The sequence below is a fragment of the Cololabis saira genome, chromosome 23 (genome assembly GCF_033807715.1).
Source record: "Cololabis saira isolate AMF1-May2022 chromosome 23, fColSai1.1, whole genome shotgun sequence".
Lineage (NCBI taxonomy): Eukaryota > Metazoa > Chordata > Actinopteri > Beloniformes > Belonidae > Cololabis > Cololabis saira.
The window spans coordinates 20,432,050-20,441,998 of NC_084609.1; positions in this window are offsets into that span (position 1 = coordinate 20,432,050).

The window sequence follows — 9,949 nt, forward strand, 5'->3', positions numbered from 1 at the left end:
TTTAAGTGGCTTGCATGAGCGTGGCTTACATTTGTCTTAGTTAGTCCCAGACTGTGGAGTCCTGGAGTAAGCTTAAATGAGAACACCTCATTAGCTTAAGTGGGAGCACAGTCTGTTAGCCTAATGGTGCTCACAAAAACCTGGAATGGAATTGAGGACAGTTTTGCTGGAGGGAATTTTGACCTCAAACATGGCTGAAACTAAAAGAACACGCTAAAAGAACTATACTGAGTATGAAAAAACTCTACTTAAACAAATTGTGGGAAATCATGCTGCTATTGAACATAAGAAGAGGAGTGCTTGGGCTGCCATTTGCAGTGAATTCAACTCAAATGAAAATGTAACCACAAGAGCGGTACAGCAACTGCAGGTGAGACATGTCTATTATGATCTGTATATCACAGATGTGATATAGTTTTGTGACATTGTTTATATTGAATGATATCTGCCTTCATAGACTCTGTGGAAGAACATCAAATTAGATTTGAAAAAAAGGAATGCAGAGGCCAGAAGAGAGAGATTTACTACTGGTGGTGGACCCCCACCAAGTAAAGACAAGACCGATGAATTGGCTGACTTGTTGACTGGAATAATAGAAGACCAGCAACCTCTAGATGGTATACCAGATGATGACCATTTGGAGAGTGGGCATGAAGAACTAAGCACAAATGGTAAATATACCATAGAAAGTAAATTATTTACCTCCTTCTGTACATGATTATTCCACTGTCTGTGTCTATCTTTATTTTTATTTCATTCCAAGGACCATGTGAGTTTTTGGATCTAACAGTGTTCTTTTCCCAGAGGAAATTATTCTAACCCTGGTGGAAGAGCCAGTGTAAGGTGACTGTGCACCCTCCACATCTGGCATGGCATCCCAGAGAAAAGATGCTGTCACCACCTTCCAGCAGAGACCAAAAAGGATGTCCATGCATGAAAGGTTAGCCTTAGAATTTCATGAGCAGAAAATGAAAGAAGAGCATGACATGAAAATGAGAATTCTACAGGTCGAATTGGATATGAAATTAGAAGAGAGAGCTGTTCAAATAAAGATGCAAGAGATAGCTATGTAATGTAATGAAATATCTTATGAAAATAAATGTTTTCTCACTTGACAAGAGTGTGAGTATTGTAGTCACCACAACCTACATTTTAGAACAGCCTTGGTTGAGTTTCTCATTTAATTTTTCAGCACACTATTTATATATGTTGTACACAACAAACACTATTAAGGCAAAAACAAGCCATAATCAATACATTCCATGGTTAAATGTATCTCTTTTCTAACTGAAGTGCTGCAATGTGAAAGCAGCTCTGAGTGCAAGTTCTCGTTGGTTATTTACTGCCACCGGCATGGGCACATCTGGATCATTCTGGTCTTCCATTGCAGGGTCAGGACAATTATGCTGCTTCAGGTAGTTGTGCAGCACAGCTGTAGCAATGATCACCTTTCAGCATCTTCTTGGCTCAAAACGAAGTATTGCGTAAACACTGGAATCGATTTTTCCACACTCCAAACATACGCTCGACCATCCCTCTAGTGCGAATATGAGCTCTGTTGTATCTTTGCTGCTCAGTTGTTGTGGGATGTGGCCAAGGCGTGAATAAATAGGAGCATATTAGGGCTGGGCGATATGGCCTTTTATTAATATCTCGATATTTTTAGGCCATGTCACGATACACGATATATATCTCGATATTTTGCCTTAGCCTTGAATTAACACTTTGATGCATAAAATCACACCAGTATGATAATTCTATATGTCTACATTAAAACATTCTTGTTCATACTGTATTAATATATGCTCATTTTAAACTTTCATGCAAAAAGGGGGAATAAGTCAAATTTACCAAAACTGTATTTATTAAACAGTTACTAAGCAGTGAGTGGCACAAACATAAAAAGTGTAATTTCAAAATAGAAAGTGCACGTTGCTTCTCTCTGACTCCCCGTCTGAAAAACATCTGCTAAGAACATGTTCTGGTCCTGGTTTTACCAGGAAGACCAGGTTTCACCTGGTTTTACCAGGATGAGCTGCTCTGAGCAGCAGGGGCCCCTTAGAGCACCTTTATATTAAATTGTAGGTGCAGCCAGGGGCTGCAATGTTTCATCCTCTCCTCCTTTAATTTGCATCACTTTCACTTATTGTTAGAAATATGACGTCATATAGTGTTGTTTGACTTTTTTTCGATGATAGTGATTGATTTCATGTGGCCACATTTAAGCAATACTAGGTGACGTTTCTCAGTTCTGGAAGAGAAAAGACTGAATTATGGTTACGCGTTAAATCGACGCAGAACCTACGGCGTAGGGTACGCGGCGATGCGCACTTACGCCGAAGGCTCTGCGTTGGTGTAACGCGGGACCATAAATCAGCCTAAAGGCTCGGCTGCGCGTGTAGCGCTAAGCGGCTCCCCGCTCTCCGGAGAGCCGTTCGCGTCGTGCGAGGAGAAAACGTCCCCTCCCGTCTTTACTAAGCCGGTTAGCTTTGAAAAGAGTCCGCCGAGCGTAGCAACCGCGCCGATGAGCTCACGGCGCAAACGGGCCGAGTTTGGGAAAGTTAAGTTAAAGTTAAAGCGGGGAAGTGAGCGGCGGTGCCGGACAGCAGCGCTGACACCTGCAGCTTGTCGGGGGCCAATGATAATGCACACACGACAGCACGTGACTGACATGTGTAACAGGGTGCGCTTGTTTTATGTCTCAGAGAAGGAGAGACGAGACGAGAGAGTGAGAAAAGCCTGTAATTTAATGCCCGCGGCTAAAAGCAAAATGCGTGAAAATTTATATTCGAATATGCACGATAGAGTCATTTTGTACATCGCACAGAGTAGCAGCCGAGATACATCGGCTATACTCGATATATCGCCCAGCCCTAGAGCATATCCACTGTCACCAAGTAGTATTCCACTATGTTGCCCTCTCTCAAACTGAGCACACAATGAAGAGTTGTGAAGAATCCTTGAATCATGTGTTGCTCCTTTCCAACGGGCAACAATGTTTGAAAACTCTAAATTTGGAGTGCATACAGCCTGAACATTGATGGAAAACCAGTTCTTACGGTTCCTGTACTCCTCAGCATCAGGAGTTGATGGACACTTGATTTCAACATGACATCCATCTATACAGCCAATCACTCCTGGGAAGTTCCATAGTCCATATTCCATATTCGTAGAATCGCACTTTATAGTTGGCTTGCTCAGCAACATCAGGGAACTTAATGTACAGATTTCTCAGTTCACAAATGGCACTGCAGACATTGTGAACTATTCTACACACTGTTGCTTCACTGACACCAAACAAATCAACAGTTTCACGATGAAAGGTTCCAGATGCCAAGAATCTCAAAGTGATCAGAACTTGGAGAGAACTTCCTCTTTGAGACACGGAGGAAAGTCTAGGCTCAAGCAAAGTAATTATCTCCAGTACATCTTCTTTGTACATACGAAAGCGGTCTCGGAAAGTTATTTCATCAAACTGATTCAATGGATTACTCCTATCCATAAGTATTTGTCTGGCTGGCTTCTGTAGCGAATATTGGTCTTCATTTAAATATTCCAAATACTCCATGCTCCCAAACCATCTGTGCTCCCTTTCACAAACAGTACTAAGCCGAAGTTAAACCTGCCTCTTTGCAGGACTAATATAAACTTAAATTTAGTCCTAGAGTAGCTCTAATCCACCCTCTTGCAATTGGCTTTGTTTAATCCAGAACAGACTAAATCTATGACTATTTTAAGATATGTCTGTGCAAGTGACTTAAAGTTAAGCCAGCTCAAACAGCTTTTTAGTCTGAGACTAGGCTTAAGCCTTGTCTGTGAAACCGGGCCTTAAAGTACCAACTTAATTCAGCTGCTGTTGAAGACAGCTCCAGCAGAGTGTGTACTTTCTCAAGATATAAATTCAGGATATAAAAACATCAGCTGCAACAGCGCCCTCATACGGAGTAATGGGTGAACAAAGGTCAAACTGCACCGTAGGTTCAAAGGGATTTAAACTGTTATCACATGCTGTGTGTTGAGAGGTTTTTTAAGTAAAAAGACAAGTCATGTTTCAGTTTTTAAATGGGGTTAGACCCCTACATATCTGAAATAACTACATTTTATTTCAAGAAATGACAAGAATAGAGCCATAGCTCTACATTTTAAAGCAAATGTTTAAATTCAGATTCAGACGACTTTAATAATCCCTTTGGGAGGTTCCCTCGGGAAATTGACATCTCCATCTCACACACAAAACACTGTCATTTACAAATCAAACACCCCAAAAGCCAAACACCCATATAAAGATAATAAAATTAAAGATAATGATAAAAATAAAGCGGTGCCATAAAAAGAATTATAAGGATAGATTGTGCCTAAACATGGACTTCGTTCACTTAAATAGCATGAACGTTTGTTAAATATGCACCATATGAGCATTTTATACCATTTATGTTTACATGTACATAAAGATCAAAGCTTCAGCACAAATGGATCCATTAAACAAATCCCTCAATGTATTTTTCCGTATACACATGACAGAGGATGAACTATTTAGCGTTAAAGCAGCCAGACTGAGCTCTCCAGATCTCACCCAAAACCTGTTTAAGCTGAAAAAAAAAAAAATCAAATTAAAGTTACCTACAGGTCAACGTGCCCTATCAAACTGCAGAGTCATCCACGCTGCACCACACCCACACGTTTCCCAGCTAATACTGGAGAGGTGGACCATTTAAGTATTAGTACTTTAGTGTAGTATAATAAAGACATCAAATAACTGAGTAGTGTTGTGCAGCTGCAGTATCATGTCTGGGATTTCATAATGAAAGACACATTTGAAAGATAAATGTTTGTGAAAGTGATGACTATAAATGCCACGTACTTTGGAAATTTTCCAAAATGCAACAAATACTTTGTACTTCTCACTAAAGGATCAAATGAATTGGATCAAATGAAGAGGTTAGTTTTAATGAAAAGTTTCTGTTTGTTTTTGAGCCTCACTACGGCACCGAAACTGGCTGGCTGAAAGTTTTAATGATCTTTTTTAAACTGCTGATTGAGGTTACTTTGCTGCTTTCCTGCTTTTAGATGCAACGTCTGCATTTTTAAGAATTAAATTGAATCTAATTGAATATAGCTTTTTTAATCCCCAAAGGTAAATGACTTTGATACGGTGTAAATGACTTAGGAATGTAAGTAAGAAAGGCCCTTAAATTTGAACTTGTGGCACCTGCGTGAACTCCAGGGATATACATCGTCTTTCATGGTTTGATACCCATCAGGAATTAAGTTTAGTTGCAGTTCTTTGACTGACCACTAAAAAATGACTATGAAAAACAGTCAAATAAGTATTGTGTTAACAGTAAGAAATAATCATATTTATAGTGTGATTCATCAACTCCACAGGGAATTTCCCCCCCACATTAGGTACAATTAAAGCATCAAATATGTGGTCCTTTGAGTGATGACAGTCATATCCAATGGCGAGCTGCCTTTGTTTTAGCTGTAGAGCTTGGCACCGTCTTGCTTTGACTCCCGAGCTGTGTGTAAACAGTGTAACAACCTTTATTGTAAAGACAGAGCTGAGATGAGAAGTCACTCACCTCGTGATTCCTGGTTTATACCGGTAGGTTTGTCTGAACCACAGGTGACCACAACTGTCCTGGCCCTGTGAGCGGCAGACCAACCAACAGCCCCGACTCAGATCCTTGTCTCAGCTCTGGCAGCAGTTTTGAAAGTGTTTTACCACATTGGACTTGTTGCAAAGTGACATTAATTAGCATCACATCAGCATAAGCTAAGCCAGTGTAAATAGATGCCCAAGTGGCAGTGACTGACCGACGGTGGGTGTTATCCAGTTGGCCTCCAGGCTTGCTTGTTCTGCCCAACATTTGCAACACGGTGTCCTGCGGTACAGAAAAAGAGGCTTCAAAAGCACTTTTCAGACAACCTATGACATCACAGTGGTTGGGTCCAGTTCTTTTTATACAGTCTATGGATGAACTGAAGAACTGATCGAACCTGACATTTCTTTTTCTTAAAGGTATTGTGACATAATTTTTAACATGCTTTTAACACTATTAAAAGTCTTGGCCAATATCCCTCAAATGTGTCTAAAAGTGTGTAACAAGAAAAACTTCAGTCCAGTACTCCATGCCTGGCTTTTTTTATGACGGTGTTTTTTGCGCAGTGAAAAACGCTTCCTTTTCCCCCTTTCCTGTCAATCATTGCCCCGCTTCGCCTCCCAAACCCCCCCCCCCACCCCCCACTCCTCCTCTCCCCCAAACTCCCCGCACACAGCAGACAGTGAATCAATGGTATGTGATTTTGTCTTGCACACCGTCCACGGGCTGAGCCTCGATCAGAAGGACTCAGGCCCCCGACCAACACCGGGCAAGCGGTCTTCCGTACGCCACATTTCCCACGCCCGCCGCTCGGACGGGGATTCGGCGCTGAGCTCTTCCCTCTTCGCACGCAGCTACTGAGGGAATCCTTGTTAGTTTATTTTCCTCCGCTTAGTAATATGCTTAAATTCAGCGGGTTGTCTCGTCTGAGGAGAGCGCGGGTGGAGAGGAGAGAGGCGGTGGCCGTCTCTCTCCCTCCAGCCCGCGGCTCAGTGCTGATAGGCAGGGAGCTGGGTGGAGGGGGCGGTGATTTAGCGGGTCTATACGTAACGGTCCGCCACCCAACCAGACGCGCTGTTTTTGCATAATTATGCGGAAATTCCCAATAAGCACACAATACACTGAATGTTAAAAGTTCGTTTTTTTGGGTGTAATTGATGTCAAGACACCCAACTAAACACAAAAAATCAAGAAAAATTTGTTTTCCATGTCACAATCCCTTTAATGAAAATAATACATAAATAGTTGAGTTTGGTCAGTCAGATCAGATGGAAGACTGCTCATCCACTCTTGGTCCGTTGCTTTCGTTTTCATTTGTTAAAATAAATGTGGGTGTAATTGTCGACTTGACAAACATATCAGTTCAGCTGAAAGAGCAAGAGTTTCACACGCACGCCTCTTGACCCAAGTATCCGTATTGATCTCATAACCATTTTGAAAAGGTCATATGTGCTTTTATAACCACACACTTGGATTATTGTAAGTGTTTGTATGCAGGTTTAGAACAGTCATGTCTTCATCAGCGGTTAGTGAAGCAGCTGTAGAAAGATGTAAGCATATGACTGCTGGCTTTGCTCCAAAGGCTCCCCGTCCACTTAAAAGTAGATTTAAGATTAAATTGCTTGTTTTGCTTGTAATTGCCCTTGTGTCTCCATCTTCATGCTCCCATCAGAGTATAAGCTTTGATCATTTTTTTTTCTCCTCCTCTCTTTTCATCATGTTTTGCAGTTTTACTCTGTTTTTCTGTGTATTAAGATAAGAAACCACTCCTGGTAATGCGTCACTTTTTAACCCTCAGGGAGAATAGATGTGAAATACTGTCCATATGAGAAAATATCACAAAAAAAATCGAATGAAATGGTCCAGCTGATGTTGAGCTCACAGTCATCTGACATGATCTAACAGCCGTGTCATGGGAGGATGAGATGGAAGTTGGTTGAATATATTAAGTTGCTATGGTACGAATAAAAAAAGAAATGAATGAAACAACAACTTTCTTAATATTTCTAAGAAGGAAAACATACCAAATGTGTTGCTTTTAAGTACTAATCCACCCACACATCAGAGTAAAGTTATTACCTTCACCCAGAATGTATGCAATAAGTTTCCTTTTAGCTTTTGGATTAAGTTTCATAAATGACTCCATATTTTGAAGTTGTCACCCTGTGAAATAAATCTGGTGGAAATAAATCCCAGAAGGTCATTGTGCCCTTCTTATAACAGTGGCAAAAAATTGTGTTAAATCTAGAATAGTCATGGATGAAAAGATAAAAGAAACGCTGATGTCAGACGAGATCGGAGAGGTCAAAAGAAAGTCGACATAAAATATTCCGCGGATCAAAGGAAGTTGAAAGAACGGCTTGGAGCTGTGGTGACCAATGGTGACACCGCAGGGGACGAGGAATGGTAGAGAGACTGATGTACACCAAACACCAACGTTTTAACTTCCGGTGTCGTTCCCTAAGGCTTTCTGACACGGGAGGACATGGGATTGATCTGGTGACCTAGGCAACCAACTCTACACATTATCCACCATCACCCTACAAGAGTTCTTTGAATAATACAGATCCTCACTTACATCTCACTGACATCCCAATGACAGACGACACCCGGTTCTAGTTTCACTCTCAATCAACTCCTAATCCTTGAGTATATTGTTTGTGTTTCGACCGAGTGTGTTGTTTTATGTGGAAGTATATGAATTTCAGAGGGATAAAACAACTCGGTAACGCAGGTGTTCAAATCCAGACCTGCTACAACAGGCAAAGTCCTGTTCACAGTTACAGCTTTATTGATAATTAACCGTGCAGAACCTCCTAAATCACGGTTCAAGATACCGTACATGGTATTACCCACTTGGAATCAGATGGGATGCAACCCATTAGAAGGTTGTCGATGCATCATTAATATGTGTTTGGTTATTAAAGGACCCGATCTGCCCGTCACATTGAGCTGAGTCACTGTGACAGTGGTTCGGCTCAGCTGCAGGTGAGTCAGTGGATCTGGGAGCAGCGCCAACTAGGGACAAAGGACCACACCACACCGTTAACGTTAACGTGTTCTGCACTGGAAAGTGCTGTGATCCAGCTGCTGTCGAGAGATGAGATTTTTCTATTTTACTCTGCGTTGCTACTCCATCCCTCTCATCAGCTTGGTGATGTGACTAAAGGAAGAGCACCATTATGAGTCAAAGAACAGATATTTCCAAAGCAATCACCAATCAAATATTGAAACGTTCACCTGAATGGAGACACACTCACCAATAGAATTACAGCTTCCCGATCCGCCTGAGTCGTGTCCGAGCGCGGAGTGGGAAGCACATAAACGTATAACCCAGACAAAACCCTAACAACCGGTGCCATACACTCACAGTAGCAGTCCCTTTTCCTCCCTTCAATGAAACCTTCCGTTCCCGTTGAAAACCTTGAGACGAGTTGTTTTTCTCTGTTATACAGGGAGTTATTTTCATTAAGGCCACATCTTTGTGGTTATCTGCATTAAACAACTGCTAAAACATTCTGACCTGTTGCACACGGTTCCTAAACAGGAGTTATATTCATTAGCCAAACATTACATGCATTAACCTTAGCTGCTTAGCATTCCCTTTTATAGAACCAAAAACGTTTTTTAATGCATTAGTAATTAGATGCAAAGTTAAAACACACAACTTTAAATTGATTACGTTTTCAAACACATATGTGACTTTTATTCTTATCAACGGACCCTGCATCTGAGCTGACCCATAACCCACCGCCACAGTTATGTTTCCCCATAGTTGAAGCCTGAATTTTACTTATGTTGCGTTCAAAACCTTTTTTTCTCACTGTCTGACATTAAATCAGACTAAACTGTCCCTGTTTTAGGTCAGTTAGGATTACCAAAGTGATTGTTTTTAGCTAGATGTCAGGATAATGAGAGAGAGAGAGTTTATGCTTGTAAAAGCTTCTCATAGGTTTATTAACTGTCTTTGAATTAATAAAAAGCTCACATGAAAATACCAATCTTTCCTCATGTGACATGATAGAAAATCAAAAGAAATCAGCCAATCAGGAATAGAATTGTAGATCTCCACGTCTGGCTCATCCTTGAGTACAAATTCATTGTGTGTTAAGGAGCCACATTCATTTGTTCGAAAAAGTATACACAAGTATAAACAACACAAGAATGTCCAGCAACTGTAACACTCGGGACGGAGTTGTGTGCCCCAGATATGAACACGCCTTGGTGAAAAATGTGCATCTCACGATCTTGTCACGATGCTAGTATGAGGGTGTTATTGTCCACATTGAAACAAGTCCTGTCATGACATGACATTACTCCAAAAGCAACACAGAAAAAGATAGATT